This window comes from Lissotriton helveticus, chromosome 1_2, assembly GCF_964261635.1.
Source record: "Lissotriton helveticus chromosome 1_2, aLisHel1.1, whole genome shotgun sequence".
NCBI lineage: Eukaryota > Metazoa > Chordata > Amphibia > Caudata > Salamandridae > Lissotriton > Lissotriton helveticus.
This window is the reverse complement of record NC_136058.1, coordinates 100,533,517-100,552,893: the sequence shown is the minus strand read 5'-3', so window position 1 is coordinate 100,552,893 and position 19,377 is coordinate 100,533,517.

Here is a 19,377-nt window from a genome sequence, read left to right as displayed (position 1 = left end):
TCGGGAAAATAACAATGCACCATATTGCTGCTTTCCTTTAAAATAATGCGCAGTAATGTTTACTTATAATGCAATGTTCACTTTTATCACGGACAGTCTCACTTTGTTAGATTAAATTTAATATTATATGGGAGGGTGTGTTCTGTTCCTGTGTGCGGAACAAAATTAACATTTAATTGGCTGAGGTGTTCCAACAAAGAGCTCAATGCTCATTGGCTGTGAACAATTAAAAGTAGAAGTGTTGCCAGCGTTCCCTCCCCCTGCGCGGAGTAGCAAGGACATCTAATTGGCTGACGTGCTCCATGCAGGACCTTCCCAAGCTTAATGTTCATTGGCTGCAAACCATTGAAAGTAGAAGTGTTGCCAGCCACCCCCCCCCCTCCGCGGAGCATCAGGGATATCTAATTGTAACGTGTTCCAAGCAGGACCTTCCCAAGCTTAATGTTCATTGACTGTGAAGCATTAAAAGTAGAAGTGTTGGGAGCGATTCCCTCCCCCTCTGCGGAACACCATGGACATTTTATTGTCTAAAGTGTTCCGAGTACAAGTTTGCTCATTATTGGCTGAGAATGGTTCACTGTTGTCAGCCATTTTGTGATGCACTTCAATGGAGTACGGGAAAACAAATTAGAAGCAGTGAGGGTAGGAGCACTATTAACTCTGTACAGTGGTCACAAGGTGGTGGACAGGGATTGTGAAGGTAAAAATTGTTTTTATATATTTTAAGGGCCATTTATAGAATTGGCCTGGGGTGTACAAATTGCGGCGGAAAAATAACAGTGTGTTGCAGTCTTGTTTTTATTAAGTTTGCAGGTGTGATAGTTCCGAGGAGCACTATTTAGTTCAAATGTGGTGTTTACAGTTTTTATTAAGCAATTACAAATAAACGTTCTTCGGAAACTGACACTGTATATATCAAAGGGGTGATAAATAAAAACGCAATTCATAAAATATTACTTAAGCGTGGCCACACCCTCCCTTTTCTTTTCTGCTATAGTTTGTAAAATTGTTGCCCCATATTCTTGATAATATAAGAGAGCATGAGTTACTTTTAGATTAAGTAGAAAAGAAGTGGTTCAATAAACACTCCCGCACTACATCATCTCAGGTCACAAGAACAATAACAAGTAAAAAAAACATTACACACAAATGACTTTATATTACATAGAAATGTACGCTTTATCCTTTTTTAGATTTTCTATTCTGTAGAATTCTGGAACGTTCTGTCGTAGTGCTTATACACCTACTCATTCTTCAATACATCTTGGCATATATATAAAACATATTAAAACTCTACAGAAACACACAGTCACTGGATGATGTCATCAGTGATGTCACTTGAGATATCATCAGTGATGTCATGAGCAGTGCATTGTGGGGGCGCGAGTTATAGTTATCCGAAATAACTATAACAGGGGAATTTCTATGGTTTAGTACGATAGAAATGTCCAGCTAACGATATCGTCCCAGAAACCGATGTTTTTTCAGTGAATATATATATATATTCACTGAAAAAACCATAGGTTTGACACCAGTTATAGTTAGCTGGAAATGTTACTGATATAAAACCAATGAAATTCCACGTTATAGTTAGTTGGACTCACTATAACTTGCGCGTGTAATGCACTGCTGATGACGTCACATATTACATCACTCATGACATCACTGATGACACCATCCAGTGAATGTGTGTCTTTCTGAAAAATAAATATGTGTTATATATGTATATATTATTGAATATCTTAGTGAATACATATATTAGTGAGTAATGCTTAAATATTTAAATATATGTATTAGTGTTTCACTTTGTGTATAAGTGGCTGCATGGGTTGATGAGTAGGTACATGTGTATGTATATAGGTTATTAGATGTTTTTCTTAGTATCAGTATGAGTGTTTGCATGCTTTGGTGGGAGTATTACTTAGTACATAGATGCAAGAATGACTGAGTCTCTGTTTGTATGTGTTTTGAAGACAGCATATGTGCAGGACTGTATGGGTGGATGAGTGTGTATATGTCTGTGTTAGTGTGTGAATGACTGTCTTATTAGTGTCTTTATCAGTAACTACATATGTTTTAATCTAGTATATGTGAATATTGATGTATATAAGTGAGTATATGTGAGAGTGAGGGATTGTAAGAGTTCCTGTTTAAATTAGTATGTGTTTCTATAAGTGATTTTTTAAGAGAGTAAGTATGTGTAAGTTTCCTTAGAAGTAAAGTGGTAGTGTGTGTATAGCTGTTTATGCAAATACATGGATGTTCAATAGTTTATTTGCATGTGTGAGTATGTGTGTGAATAACTTTTGGATGACTGTCGGTGTGTAACAGGATGTGTAGGTGTATCACTACATATGATTAGTGAATATATGTATGAGTGACTATATAGAACTGTTGGTGAATTAGTGCATGTGTATATAGATGGTGGAATTATTGAATTGGTTGTTGTAACTGGTATGGGTATCTCCATTTTTTTGAAAATTTTAGTTTCTATTTTTGAATATGTCTTTCAAGGGTTAGATTACAGTGAAAGGAGGTCTGTCACTGTGTCACAAGGATGGTGTAATCAGTGATGTCATGAGTGATGTAATATGTGACGTCATCAGCAGTGCATTACACGCGCAAGTTATAGTGAGTCCAACTAACTATAACGTGGAATTTCATTGGTTTTATATCAGTAAAATTTCCAGCTAACTATAACTGGTGTCAAACCTATGGTTTTTTCAGTGAATTTCATAGGTTTTGTAAATGCTACTTCCTAACTATAACGTGTGTAAAACCTATGGTTTTTTCAGTGAATTTCATTGGTTTTTAAAATGCTAATTCAGAAATATCTCGTGCATACAACCTATACTTTTGTCAATAAAGTTCTGGCAATATTTTTTTCGGAAACAAGCCGTTTTCTTCACTGTTCAAGTTGCATAGAGACTCCTTGTAAAGAGATACTGAATTAGAAAGTCTGTACCTTGCCTTTTTTTCAACGCATTAAAATTTGCCTGTAAATAAAAATAGCCTTTCTAAACTTTCGTGCACGACCCGGTGTGCGCACTCTCGGCAACAGTTCTCAATAAAATGGATAGCGCATTTCCAGGCTTTCGTGTGCGACCGACTGCGCGCACCCGCCTATATATTTCGTGAAAACTTTGCAATCTGAACTTATTGAATTTCTTCATAGACCCATCAAAGAACTTATACTACGTCAAAGAGACTAAACCTAGGCTTCTTTTTTAATATTATGAAAATTTTCATTAAATGGAGCCGAATGTCTTTTTAAACTTTCGTGTGTGACCGAATGTACACACCTTGGTATTTTAAAAAAAAATATAAAAGGTTTTATACTTTAACAATTGTATGCTTGAATCGAGCTCAGAAGATATATTAAATCCGGATATGTTTGGATTTACTCCTTTTCACGTTTTGAAACTTTGCTGAATTAGACCGCTACTTCCAAATGGTGTACGTGACCAGATACTATCACCGTGTACACGTCCTGAGACGCGCATGTGAAGTCATGTGACTTGAAAACAACACTTCCAATTGGTTCTTAGTAGTTTCTATTCTGCAATTTACACGGAGCACTCCACCCACTTCTCTCACTATCTTTTCTACTCTCAAAAGAGAACGACGTTCAACACCCTTCGGAAGACTTTGCTGAAATAGCTGCAGCCCCGCATTCATCTTCCGAATCTGAAGGAAATGAGCGACTACCTTTAAAAAGAAAAAAGGAATATTTTATTTGGCAATTTTTCACTTATCCTGAAGAACAAAAGAAAGTGAATGCGCCAAAAGTTACCTGCACGATATGCAATTCGTTTCTCTCAAGAGGAAATCCAAGAAAAAAATTATCCTTTTCCATACATACCATGGTGCGGCATGTCAAACAAGTGCACCCTGTGGAATTTGCAAAGGCATCGACAAGAGCCCTGGCCACGCTATTACCATCAGAGGTGGCCAGCACATCTTCTGGTGGACGACCTGTATCTCCATCGAGTGCTGTGATGGACTTGAGACCATATCTTGCAAAGGTGCACATGAAATGCAACGAGTGTGGAGAAATTCTTCTGTACGGAGAGCAGAGCCTCATTCTTACTAAACTAAAAATTGAGAGTCATAAATGCCCCGAGAAAAGATACATTTCTTCATTTCATTTTGGTCCTGTGTCACACATGAAAATGTTGTTGCAAGTTTAAAAAATCAAAAACAACATAACACTTGTTTTAAAAAAAAAAAAAAAAAAAAAAGTTCTTTTCAGAACTAACTCATTCTACCAAAAAGAGCTCCAGGAGCATATTATAAAGGGGGTTTATCTCCGCTTTTTTGGCTTTCGTTCGTGCGCGACCGTGTGCGCGCACCCGCCTATATATTTCGTGAAAACTTTGCAATTGCAACTTATTAAATTTCTTCATAGACCCATCAAAGAACTTATACTACGTCAAAGACACTAAACCTAGGCTTCTTTTTTATTATTATGAAAATTTTCATTAAATGAAGCCGAATGTCTTTTTAAACTTTCGTGCATGACCGAATGTACACACCTTGGTATTTTTAAGAAAAAATATAAAAGGTTTTATACTTTAACAATTGTATGCTTGAATCGAGCTCAGAAGATATATTAAATCCGGATGTGTTTGGATTTACTCCTTTTCACGTTTTGAAACTTCGCTGAATTAGACCGCTACTTCCAAATGGCGTACGTGACCAGATACTATCACCGCGTACACGTCCTGAGACGCGCATGTGAAGTCATGTGACTTGAAAACAACACTTCCAATTGGTTCTTAGTAGTTTCTATTCTGCAATTTACACGGAGCACTCCACCCACTTCTCTCACTATCTTTTCTACTCTCAAAAGAGAACAACGTTCAACATCTTTCGAAAGACTTTCTTTTCACGCGATAATGTGAAATACTGAGATTGTTACAGGATTTTCTGTCAGATATGTGTTCCCATTTCTGTTGAAGCACTAACACCGTGGAAAATTCCACCGATAGCAGTGATATTTTTAACGCCGAGCACCGGCGATTTTTATCACTTAGAAGCCTTCCTATTATGAAGGTTTATCTCCTAAGTCTCTGATTCTCAAACTGTGCAACGCGGCTCCCCTGTGTGCCGTAATGAAGTGCTAGGGGCGCCGCCCACACTTTAGTGTGACTAACCATCTATAAATTCCACAGACATCTCTACCCTGTTATCTGCAATTGTGAGCATCAAAAGGAGCTGCGCTACGCCCCTGTGAGAGGCCTCACTCCCACTGCTGCAACGGCTTGGCAGTCCTCCAGATGCACAGGAACAGCCCCTCCGATCCATTGAAGTTCTGTGTCGGTCTCAATACCACTTACGAAATGAAAATAAGCACTGAAGAATATTCAAGCATGTAGTACTCCTCCTGCTACAGCATACAGAATGCATTGTATTACCTATAAAAAAGTGAAACACCCACGCTACAATCATATAGAATACTTCCTCTAAAGAAGCCTGTGAATAACTTTAAAACATCAGGTTAACCTTTTTTTACTCTCTCATCATTGTTAAAGATAAGTATTTACAATACTATATTAAACAATGCCATGGTTGTTGCTTTTTAATTTTAAAAATCTTGCAATCTTTCACAAACCCAATACTCATGGCTTCTTTTTCGTGACAAAAATATTGCAATATTACATACCTACATAGAATAACAGAAAAAACATAAAACTACAAAGGCCAAACAGTCTACTAAACGCGGATTTGTAACCTATGGGGCAGATTTATGTTAACTACTTCATACCCAGATATGCACCAGTTAATGTGCACCACAGTATGCTAGTGCTCCGTTACCCATGGTGTGCCACATTTGAAATGTGGCGCACCATGGTACAAAAACACCATACATGCGTAACACATCTGTGCTGAAAAAGTAATACATTGCTAGAGTTGCATCGCAACTGTGATGCAGCTCCAGCAAGGCTCACCAATGCACTATATTCACAATGCTGCGTCAATACCTACGCCTGCTTCAAGCACATGCACAGTTTTGAAACAGCATGGGCCTGAAAGTCACTGAGTGAAATATCATACATTACAGTCAGCCACTTTCAAGACGCATTCCTTCAGAGGAACACTTACCGTTTATTAGAGGTAGATCGTCCGACTCCACCGGAGGACACCCCTAATAAAAAAGACATATATATAAAATGCGGACTAGCCGCTGTATCGTGCTAGAAAACTTTAACTTAAAAATCGTTAGAAAAAACAAAAGGAATTGAGCAAAATCTGTAGGCCACTGATAGGATCTCTTTTTGACCTCGCTAAAATAGAAACATTAGGAACAACCCCTCATGAGAAATATGAAACTAGTAAGAGAAACCGAGCTCGACGCCATGATGGCTGCAACATAGCTCGGCTCCGCCGCCCACCCCGCCCAAAATAACGACAAACCCTATGCAAATATTATAAATAAATACAACACACCAGCAAAGTAACAGGGTAAAACGTTTTATTAAATAACTATTTACATGGCAGCCTGCTGCAACATGAAAACAACACTTCGAATTGGTTCTTACTAGTTTCTATTCTGGAATTTACACGCAGCACTCCACCCACTTCTCTCACTATCTTTTCTACTCTCAAGAGAGAACAACGTCCTACATTTTTCGGAAGACTTTGGTGAAATGGCTACCGTATCTCATTCATCTTCCGAATCTGAACAAAATGATCGACTACCTTTAAGAAGAAAAAAAGAATCTTTCATCTGGCAATTTTTCACTTATCCTGAAGATCAAAAGAAAGTAAATGCACCAAAAGTAACCTGCACGATATGTGACTCGTTTCTCTCAAGAGGAAATCCAACAAAAAAATATTCCTTTTCCATACATACCATGGTGCGGCATGTCAAACAAGTGCACCCTGTGCAATTTGCAGAGGCATCGACAAAAGCCCTGGCCACGCTATTACCATTAGAGGTGGCCAGCACATTTTCTGATCGACGACCTGTATCTCCATCGAGTGCACAGATGGACTTGAGATATTTAACTATATATGGTCTATAACCTATGGTTTTTTCAGTGAATTTTCAAGGTTTTGTAAATGCTAATTCCTAACTATATATGGTCTATAACCTATGGTTTTTTCAGTGAATTTGCTCCGCCGCCCACCCCGCCCAAAATAACGACAAACCCTATGCAAATATTATAAATATATACAACACACCAACAAAGTAACAAGGTAAAACGTTTCATTAAATAACTATTTACATGGCAGCCTGCTGCAACATCGATCCAAATGCATGACACTGTTCCTGTCAAGGTAGCATAGCTGGCGGCCTAGGGGTAGAGGACCGTTGTGCAAATACCCCGGGGAGGACTCTGGATATGCTTGGTCCCTGAGATTCTTCGATGTCACTGCCTTCCACAAATGGCATAAGTCCTGGATGTTCGGTGCCATACTTGAGGGTTTGACCTAAAGACACGTCCTACGGTGCCCTGGTCCAACCATCACATATACCTGCGCCAGGAGACGGCGTGGGGTGCACTGGAAGGGAGAGGCGGCGCGAACGAGCCTCCCCCACCTCCCCAGGTGGAGGTTTCTCAGCTACACCCCTAAAGACACGTCCTGCGGTGCCCTGGTCCAACCATCACATATACCTGCGCCAGGAGACGGCAACATCCACGACTTATGCCATTTGTGGAAGGCAGTGACATCGAAGAATTTCAGGGACCAAGCATATCCAGAGTCGTGGATGTTGGGTGCCATAGTTGAGGGTTTGACCTAAAGACACGTCCTGCGGTGCCCTGGTCCAACCATCACATATACCTGCGCCAGGAGACGGCGTGGGGTGCACTGGAAGGGAGAGGCGGCGCGAACGAGCCTCCCCCACCTCCCCAGGTGGAGGTTTCTCAGCTACACCCCTAAAGACACGTCCTGCGGTGCCCTGGTCCAACCATCACATATACCTGCGCCAGGAGACGGCGTGGGGTGCACTGGAAGGGAGAGGCGGCGCGAACGAGCCTCCCCCACCTCCCCAGGTGGAGGTTTCTCAGCTACACCCCAGCGCTTCACTGATCTCCTTGTCCTCAGTCAAGCATCAATAGTAAGATTTTCATAGGTGAGTGTAGGTTCATAGTTTGCCATCCACAGACTAAAAGCCTGGAGTGGGAGTGAAAAAACCATAACTAGGTAAGAAGGAACGCAGAGGCTGTAGGAAGGACTCTGGATATGCTTGGTCCCTGAGATGCTTCGATGTCACTACCTTCCACAAATGGCATAAGTCCTGGATGTTGGGTGCCATAGTTGAGGGTTTCACCTAAAGACACGTCCTGCGGTGCCCTGGTCCAACCATCACATATACCTGCGCCAGGAGATGGCGTGGGGGTGCACTGGAAGGGAGAGGCGGCGCGAACGAGCCTCCCCCACCTCCCCAGGTGGAGGTTTCTCAGCTACACCCCTAAAGACACGTCCTGCGGTGCCCTGGTCCAACCATCACATATACCTGCGCCAGGAGATGGCGTGGGGTGCACTGGAAGGGAGAGGCGGCGCGAACGAGCCTCCCCCACCTCCCCAGGTGGAGGTTTCTCAGCTGCACCCCAGCACTTCACACGACATAGGCGGCCGGCTCCCGGGGTCCGGCGGAACTTTTAGCCTTTTGGTGACTCTTCCATTCTGGACCTTGTCCCACAATCCGTTTGACCTTAAGACACGTCCTGCGGTGCCCTGGTCCAACCATCACATATACCTGCGCCAGGAGACGGCTTGGGGTGCACTGGAAGGGAGAGGCGGCGCAAACGAGCCTCCCCCACCTCCCCAGGTGGAGGTTTCTCAGCTGCACCCCAGCACTTCACTCGACATAGGCGGCCGGCTCCCGGGGTCCGGCGGAACTTTTAGCCTTTTGTTGACTCTTCCATTCTGGACCTTGTCCCACAATCCGTTTGACCTGAAGACACGTCCTGCGGTGCCCTGGTCCAACCATCACATATACCTGCGCCAGGAGACGGCGTGGGGTGCACTGGAAGGGAGAGGCGGCGCGAACGAGCCTCCCCCACCTCCCCAGGTGGAGGTTTCTCAGCTGCACCCCAGCGCTTCACTCGACAAGATGAGTTGCGCCCGCTCCTGCGGCACATTGCCTCGCTCGGCCAGCTCAATTACGCCTGCTCTTGCTATTACAAAAAACAACAAGTGATGGACTGAATGTGGATCAATGTCACACACTCCCCCAGTCAAAAGATCTGGGCCCAAATCCATCGTTTTTTTGCACTCCACACCACCCTGGGTCAGATAATGGCTTTATGCAAATCAGCTCTGACCCTGTTGCCCCATGGGAACAGTCCAGTCCGAACTACAACAGCCATATCTTTCCCAGACCGGAATCAAGCATCCGAGGACCGGACCGGTTTCGAGGTAACACCTCTCTTCAGCCCGGCTAGCTTGACTCCAAGTGGTGTGGAGTGCCTGGGACCCACGTCTGGGCATCCCCAGCGCACTTAGGGCGGCAATTGCAAAAAACAACAAGTGATGGACTGAATGTGGATCAATGTCACACACTCCCCCAGTCAAAAGATCTGGGCCCAAATCCATCGTTTTTTTGCACTCCACACCACCCTGGGTCAGATAATGGCTTTATGCAAATCAGCTCTGACCCTGTTGCCCCATGGGAACAGTCCAGTCCGAACTACAACAGCCATATCTTTCCCAGACCGGAATCAAGCATCCGAGGACCGGACCGGTTTCGAGGTAACACCTCTCTTCAGCCCGGCTAGCTTGACTCCAAGTGGTGTGGAGTGCCTGGGACCCACGTCTGGGCATCCCCAGCGCACTTAGGGCGGCAATTGCAAAAAACAACAAGTGATGGACTGAATGTGGATCAATGTCACACACTCCCCCAGTCAAAAGATCTGGGCCCAAATCCATCGTTTTTTTGCACTCCACACCACCCTGGGTCAGATAATGGCTTTATGCAAATCAGCTCTGACCCTGTTGCCCCATGGGAACAGTCCAGTCCGAACTACAACAGCCATATCTTTCCCAGACCGGAATCAAGCATCCGAGGACCGGACCGGTTTCGAGGTAACACCTCTCTTCAGCCCGGCTAGCTTGACTCCAAGTGGTGTGGAGTGCCTGGGACCCACGTCTGGGCATCCCCAGCGCACTTAGGGCGGCAATTGCAAAAAACAACAAGTGATGGACTGAATGTGGATCAATGTCACACACTCCCCCAGTCAAAAGATCTGGGCCCAAATCCATCGTTTTTTTGCACTCCACACCACCCTGGGTCAGATAATGGCTTTATGCAAATCAGCTCTGACCCTGTTGCCCCACGGGAACAGTCCAGTCCGAACTACAACAGCCATATCTTTCCCAGACCGGAATCAAGCATCCGAGGACCGGACCGGTTTCGAGGTAACACCTCTCTTCAGCCCGGCTAGCTTGACTCCAAGGCTTTTGTAGTTCGGACTGGACTGGTCCCATGGGGCAACAGGGTCAGAGCTGATTTGCATATCGCCATTGTCTAACCCAGGGTGGTGTGGAGTGCAAAAAAACGATGGATTTGGGCCCAGATCTTTTGACTGGGGGAGTGTGTGACATTGATCCACATTCAGTCCATCACTTGTTGTTTTTGCTCTTGCTATTACAGCGTCTCACCCGCCATCCGGCTGAATTGCACCCACTCTTGCGGTACAGCGACAGGCGGCTGCCACGGAGCTCAGGAAATGGCGGCCGGCTCCACAGACTTGGGCCTGGCCTGCAAGGATGGCTCTGGACAACCCTGGAACTCGGACGCTTGACTGCTACGGCATGGGCCCCATTCCCAAAAGCGTCCCATCAGCCTTGAAGATTCTACAAGAGTCACCGGGGCCCCCGACTCCCGCAGAGTTCCGGTGGGGAGCTTCTGCCATGATTGCTCGCAGAATGGCCACGACGTAGCCACGGGGTGCTCTCATGCTGACGCCAGCTTCAGTCTGAAACTTCCAGAAACACTGTAGACTACCAATTCAATCAGTTCCGGTGGAGCCCCAACGACGTATCGTGTTGTTGCATAATGCGTCATATGACACACCACGTTAGCGCACCCGGAAGTGCTCCGGTGCGCGAGGTGCGAAGCGCAGCTTCCCGGAAGCAATCCGGGGCGCGGCGCGGAGCGCGGAACATAAGCATAACAGGTCATGTGACTTGTTAATAAAACTTTTCATTGGTTTAGAAATATTTTTTGTTCCAAATGATGAAAACCCCTCCTTGTTTCCTCTTGGCTCCTGCCCCCTCCCAAGTCTTGCTCGGCCAGCTGAGTTTCGCCCACTCTTGCGGCCTACGACATGGATACGCCGGGGCGTTATGGATCAGTATGAGCAAATATACACTTGGGGATTCACAAGCAACAACAAGCCTTTGTATTTGGGGCTCTAAATCAACAACAGTGACAGAGAACAGAACCGAACTAAGCACTCAGGGGCTACGTTTAAACGTAACATCATCTCCCCAGAGTTACATCACCTTACACACACATCCACTCTGATCTCCTTGGCCTCAGTCAAGCATCAATAGTATGATTTTCATAGGTGAGTCTAGGTTCATGGATTTCCATCCACGGACTAAAAGCCTGGAGTGGGAGTGAAAAAACCATAACTAAGTAAGAAGGAAGGCAGAAACAGAATCTTCCTCTGCAACATCCGGCTCTGCATCGCTACTTACTTATAAATGCAGAAAAAACTCAATTAACACAAGGGCTCTTTTCAGAGCCACCTTATATCAAAGCACTGAAACTTCTGATTTATCTCCATTTTCACACTCTTGTAAATAGGTGTGCGCGCCCGAGTGCGCGCACCCTGCAACTTTAAAAAAAAAAAAATATATATATTTTCGCCTTTAAGGACCTTACTGCACACCCTGAGAAAACCTACGCAGCAAAACAATCTCTACCTTCTCCCCTTTCCATGTTCCAACGCTTTGAAATGAACAATATATTTACTCGCAGTGACAAAATGGCGGTCAACACTTCCTGATTTCCTTCGAATCGAACGTTAACAGACGTCACGCAGCAAAAAAATAAATTCCGCTCGCGCGCAGCCGCTTGAGTGCGCGCACCCGTGCGCGCGTATAGATATATAATTGACTTTAACTTTAATATTCTCAGCAACTACTGAACGGATTTACACCATTCCAAAAAAAGCGTAATCTGCGAGCCAGACTCTACAGTTTTGCTAAATTTCTTATAAATCCATTCAGCCGTTCGACCTGTAGCCGTGTCTAAACGTCCTATGGAAAATAACATGGAGAAAACACGTTTTGGGACCCCCCTTTTATCTCAGCCCCCACTTCACCAATCCCCCCCAAACTTTCAGGGAAGGAGCGCAGCGGACCGAGCCATCTTCTTTGAGAAATTCGCAAAGATTCATCCACCAGGGCCAAAGTTAATCCAAATAGAATGTTGAGGATTTCCTATGGAAACTAGGTCCTAACTATAACTACCAACTGGCGACCGCCAGTAGGTAATATATATATATATATATATATATATATATATATATATATATATATATATATATATATATATTCCCAGATGATTACCTCCTTCCAAGTCATATAATGAGGCGCACACTGGCGGATAGTTATTAGAACCTATTCACCACTCAACAAAACTACCAACAGATGCGTTTCGGCTACACGCCTTTGTCCATGTCGATGAAGCAAACGAAAATCACTGTTTTTAAACTTAAAATGTAAACATAGAAAAAGGAAAGCGGCGCATATTGGCTCTTAATAGACATGGAGAAAGGATTACTTTGAGACATATATATATATATATATATATATATATATATATATATATATATATATATATATATATATATATATATATATATATATATTACCCACTGGCGGTCGCCAGTAGGTATATATAGTTAGGATTTTTTCCCTATGGGATTTTTGAAAATTCTATGTCTAATAACTTTGGCGTTTGTGGACGGAATTGGCTGAAATTTTCAGGAAAATGGCACATTTTGTTTCTGAGCAGCCCTTGAAAATTTGGGGGGGGTTCGTCAAGGGGGGGCCGAGAAAAAAGGGGGGTCCCAAAACGTGTTTTTAACATTGAGTTTTCCGTAGGGCGGTTGGCCTCACTTTTAGCCCGAAGGGCTGAATGGATTTGCACGAAACTTGGCAAAATTGTAGGGACTGGTAGCCCGATGTGCCTTTTGTAGGTCTCAATATATGTGCTTCAGTGGATTTTGAGAAATTAACGTTCAAAAAAAGATATATATCTGTAACAGCGGACCGGGCAGCGCTCCAGTTCGCGTACTTTTCGCGCAACGGAGCTTTGTGAAGCGAAGCTGATTGGTTCTCCGGCGTCTGTAAACATTCCAAACAGTCCGTAGCGGCCGCCATCTTGTCTCTCGTTAGGATCGAGAGACAAGAGGAGGCCAAAGCGAAGGGGCAAATGACCATAAGGGGGCATAGTAGATTCTCGCTGACCCCCTAGGTTTGATGTGGAGGTTTTAAAAGGGCCCCGCGGGGCAAAAAAAAATAAAATAATAATAATCGAACGGCTGAATGGATTTGCACGAAACTTGGCAAAATTGTAGGGACTGGTAGCCCGATGTGCCTTTGCTAGGTCTCAATATATGTGCTCCAGTGGATTTTGAGAAATTAACGTTCAAAAAAAGATATATATCTGTAACAGCGCTCCGCTTCGCGTACTTTTCGCGTTACGGAGCTTTGCGAAGCTGATTGGTTCTTCGGCGTCTGTAAACATTCCAAACAGTCCGTAGCGGCCACCATCTTGTCTCTCGGTAGGATCGAGAGACAAGAGGAGGCCAAAGCGAAGGGGCAAATGACCATAAGGGGGCATAGTAGATCCTCCCTGACCCCCTAGGTTTGATGTGGAGGCTTTAAAAGGGTCTCGCAGGGCAAAAAAAAAATATATCGTTTTTTTAGTTTTTTTGCGTGGAGTGCGCCCGGTTCGCGAACCGGGAAGCGTTCTGGGGAGCGTACTTTTTTGAAAATTAGTGAAAAAAGTTAGAGTATAATAATAATTGTGAGTGATCAGATGTAGGGTAGCTCTGAGAAGAGCTTTTGGGTTTATGGTACATTTAGGTACTTATAAGTAGGTACCAATGCACAGTCTTAAATTCAGAGTGAAAATTCTGTTGCCCTCATCTGAGAAGTGAACTCCATCTCCTCTGTAGATATCTTGCATGTAGTAACGCAAGTTATTGTTGTACAGGGAGCCCATTCCATGGTCTCTCATGTAAGCTGAAACAGATTTGTTTACATGCTTCCTCGACTTCTCAATTTGTGGACAAAATTGGTTCGACCACCTCCATTTTTGTCTTTGGCATATATTTGAATATACCAAGGCAGTCTGAGGAAAAAGTGCCATCAATTGCTCAAAGGTGTCCTTTAAAAGCATTTCCAGACCTACCCCAGTCAAAGTGCCCAAATCATTACCTCCACAGTGCACAATTAACAGGTCAGGTTTTGGCAAATGCATAAAGGTTTTCAACAATGGTATCAATTGGTGACATTTTAATCCTCTGTGGCCAAACCACTTAATTTCCACATCTTGTAAATTGAGGTTAGGTAAATTCCTGTTTTCAGCGTACCTCTGAGCCCAATAGATGTAACTATGTCCAACAATCCAGACAGAAAACGTGGCGAGAGAAGGTTCTCCTGCAGTCAGATGAAGTGTGGCAATGAAATGGCAGTTGAAAAAATGAGAGTGTAAAATGAAAAAAACTGAGGAGTTTCTGTGTTAATGAAGCAGTAAGAGTGATTGGTGGATTTTGATTGCTGAAAACAGAAAGTTAGGGTGCATGGATGAGTTCGTTGAAAGATGTATTTTGAGTGGCGAAGAAAAAATCATTAAATGAAAGATTGCACTGGATATGCAGGTGCACTGAGAGTTCAGAGTTCAATTGCAACATTGTTGTGTGAACTTGGAAACACCAGAGGTCTTGCAAGAGGTTGTTGCTATGCAGAAAAAGCAGAGAGGGGGGAGAGGGGGGAAGGGTTTTGATTTGAAAAAAAGTGAGGGAAGAGTTTTGATTGGGTGACATGAGAGATATGTGTGAAGAATTACAGCATTTTTGTGCTTTTGATAGCTGCAGACTCTGGAGTGCATACCTTTTGCTCTGCTGAAGACAAATTGGTGTGTTTCTGAGACTGTTTTGAAACTCAAAGTATTTGCTAAGGTGAGAAAAGATTTCTTTAATTTAGATAGAAAATAGTGTGCTTTAAGGAGAAAATTATGAAGAAAGTTGTGTTTTTCAAATGTTGCTTTGTCTCAAGTGTTTTACAAATAGATTTTGTTTCTTTGAGAAATTGTAATTGGAGAAAATGTGAAGTATTAGTACTGACAGGGTTTTTATGTGCATAGGAGCTGTGGAGTGTTTTCAAATTATGACTTGTAAATCGTTTTTGAGTAAAAGCAATGGTTTTAATATTGATGACAAGGACATAATGGTGTCTGCTTCTTTATAAGGTAATTGAGAGTCTCTGATGTTATTTTTCCCATTTCAATGTAAGAAGTTTGTCTGTGGAGCAAATTGCTTGTAAATATGCTCCCACCTGTGCATGGCAAATTTACATTTTGAATGTTTGCGTTACATAGGCATGTTAAAGGTGACTGAAACATGCTGCAAAGGCAATCAAAAAACGCTTTTATGTGTCTTAAGGACATTTTAAGTCATTTCCCCATGTGCAGTGTTTTCAAATTATGAGTTGAAAATCGTTTTTGAGGTAAAGGAATGTTTTCAAAATTTATGTGCGCCATATGCCCCCAAATTTCTTTTTCAGGGGTGCAGCAGGGTGTTCTTGAGACACCCCTGCACCCTCGGAAAAATTCGTAATTTGCGATGAGGTAATTGCTAATCGCAAATTGCACCTTCATTCCTATGGGCCTCCTGCTGCATGGAAATGAATGGGTAATTTGTAATTAGCAAATAGCTCATCGCAAACTAGGAATGGTAAAGAATCGCTATTTATTCCTTAAAGTTCGCTATTTAGGAAATGCAAAAAACTTTGATGATACATATGGCGGTTCATCTCTAACAAGATAAGAAGCATAGGGATAGATTTATGATGACTGGCGCATCACCAGGGATGTGTTAGTCATTCTGTGCCGCTGTTCCGTCACCTATGGTGTGCTGCATTTACAATGCGGCGCATCATGGGGCAAAAACAGCACAGATGCGTGACGTATCTGTGCCGTAAAGGTGGCGCATTGCTGGAGTTGTATCGCAAGTGTGATGAAGCTCCAGCAAGGCTCAGGGGTGCCCCTGTCGCAGGGTTTCTGTTCTCACACAGAACTGTGGACAGAGGATTGGAACCTCGGCGAATTAGGGTGCCCCAAAACTCACCTTAGTAATCAAAAACCCCTTAGCAAGCTAGGTATAGTGTCACATTGGATATAACAAACTCTCAATGTTTAGACAATCCAGAATATGAACTTATAGTACCTCAGGATACGTGGAACTCATGAACAGTCGGTCGTTATATATTTCTTAGAAACCAGAACATGGAGTTAAGAAGAACACATGTGTATTTGAAATGTTTATTTACTAATGCCGTCTTCTCAGGCGTAGTATCTTAGATAATACAAGTACACATATTATCAGTAGCAAAATTACCAGCATAGTTACTAGTACATAGAAAGCGAATGGTGACAGTATGTTAACATGCTGTAAATGAATAAGAGTTAGCAACACTTATAAGCAGCCGCGGGCCGTGGAGGGAGTTACGGTGGGGCAGGGAGGCGGGGAGGGGGAGGGGCAGGGTGGAGAGGGCTCCACCCTGCCCCTCCCCCTCCCCGCCTCCCTGCCCCACCGTAACTCCCTCCACAGCCCGCGGCTGCTTATATCTGACCCTCCCTAATACACATATTATATTATTTGCTAAGAAGGTCTCTTTGTGTTGGTTTAGGGCGTGCCCATACTTTAGTGTCTTAGATTTGAAGGAATCACATCAGCATACACCAGCTCTCTCTTCATGTGAACCGCATCAAGTGTTGTGTATGTGTGTTCGGCAAAGCAATATAAAACCCGCCTCATGTCGTGGAGATCAGACCTCATAACAATTCTGTATCGTGTTGTTCTTGAAACTTTAGCAGTCGCTGTACAGATATAGTTTAACAAGCAAAGCAGATAGTAGAGCAATAACATATTATTCTCATGTAAACCACGATGAACTACTAGGTTGAAAGCTAAAGCAACAACTAAGTGTCGTGTGCAGAAGTTGCAAAAAAGGAAAAATGGCGTTTAAACCGGTAATGAGCCCATGCTAACTTAACACGGTGTAAAGATATCCAGGATCTAGATGACGCCTCCCCATGATCCGGAAACGAACTGAATAAGATAATAGAAGTGGCATCTCATGAGAGCAGATTGCAACTTTATATGTGGACGGTCCGCAAGGTAAAACATTAAAAACTAGGAAAATTTAATGCTAAAGAAAAATAAAACAGCCAACTACTTTATCGAGGCTTAAGCCAATAGGCAAGCTAAATAATAAAAACTTGACAAATAAGTCAATGAATTGTCAATGAAATGCTAGTACTCAGCATATCAAACATGAAAAAGGTCTATGACATAACTGTGTATGCAAAATAAGCTGCAACAGCCTCCAATAGGAAGTCACCGTCTTCATCCGAAAAGAGTTCAGCCATCCAATTTAAAAGCGGAAAAGAACATACGTGCTCTCCCAGCACCAGATCCTCTATCACCATCAGAGGACAGCTCGGTGGGTTTTCAAGAAAGCTCTGTTCCAAGAAAGACTGTGTTGCCGCCAGTAAATTCCAGGGACCAATTAGTCCATGCATCAATGCCACAGCCATAATCCTTTCGCCAGGACAAACCAACTCGTGAGTAATGATAGGAGTCATCAGCTGATTAAAGTCGACGTCAGGAGAAACCGGTCCGCAGAGACACAAATCAATGGCCCAATCGAAATCACAGGTCAGGCAGTGAAATACAGGCTGGACACAGGTGAAGTAGGAGAATCGAAAAGATAATCCATATGCCGTGCTTAATATCGTCAACGGCATTGTGCCATAATATTCAAGCATGCGATTGCGGAACAGCGTCAGCAGCTGCAGGGCGGGAGCTTGCACAGGAGGGACATCCATATTTAAAAATGTAAAAAAGCACAAGAGCGTCCGCTGGTAATGCAAGTAAAAATGGGAATCCACCAAGCACAGTGGAAAAAATAGAATGAAAGAAAGCAGGGATGACTCCAAAGATTTTCTCAAATGAAGTCACGAGACCACTGGTAACAACTTTAAAAAAGTGTGCCAGGCCCTTTGTGGAGGACGCGTTAAAGATAGTCCGAAGCATCTTGCTGAAATGGAAAGGCAAATCTGTATTTAAAAGGGTCTGCACCTCTGTACGGGTGTTCGCTATGTGAAGCACGAAAGTTTCACGGGCCGAACTCAAGGCCACCTCTCTCTGAGACAAAAGAGCTCTTATTCTTGTCATGCCGTTGAAATCTGCTCCCAAGGTTGGTATTTGTGGCCAGATTGAAAACTCCCTATGTTCATGTGTGGGAGGAAATAGAACATTTCTGCAGCAAATAACCCGTTCACTTACTGTTACGATAAAAGGAATACTTTTAATTAACCCAGAACAATCTTCATTATTGAGCATCAAATAACTACCATTTTCCAACAACTTGAACGTGGGGATGATAGCAGGAACTGGCGTGCCTTGCAACACTCAAGCCATATTTGGTCGGTGTTTGTTGCATGAACCGTGTAACTGTATGTGCCTACACATTAGTGAATGATCTGGCGTCTCAGTGCATTCCTCTCCATTCAGATAAACTTCTTGATCATCTTTGAAACATCTGTATGTGTATGGAAGCGACCAGACCTCATGAAGAAAACCACTACCTAAATGTGCATAACGACCTATTGGTATATATTTCATACAATTTGAAAACTTATATAAAGCAAAAGGCAGCGTTATTAAACCGTGGATAAGGCACGTTGCCAAAGCAGCCAACCTTTTGGATTTATACTGGAAATGTTAAAGGAAGAATTATGGAGTAGGGCCTGTAAATCTTTAATGGACAATCGAGTAAAATTACTCCAACCATCATATTCCTCTAACTCCGGGATAGTAGGGGTGTTTAATTTTTTAGAAGTAGCCAATCCATAGCATTTGGTCTGGGAAATTGTTTCATTCACAAACAACATATGATTTGGGATGAGATATGCACGGTGCAAAGCCTCAGTGCCTTGTACCTGCCAGGTTCGTGAACCCCAAACTGATGTAGATCCTGGATATCTTTACACTGTGTTAAGTTAGCATGGGCTCATTACTGGTTTAAACGCCATTTTTCCTTTTTTGCAACTTCTGCACACGACACTTAGTTGTTGCTTTAGCTTTCAGCCTACCTGCGTCAAGATCTATGCCTGCT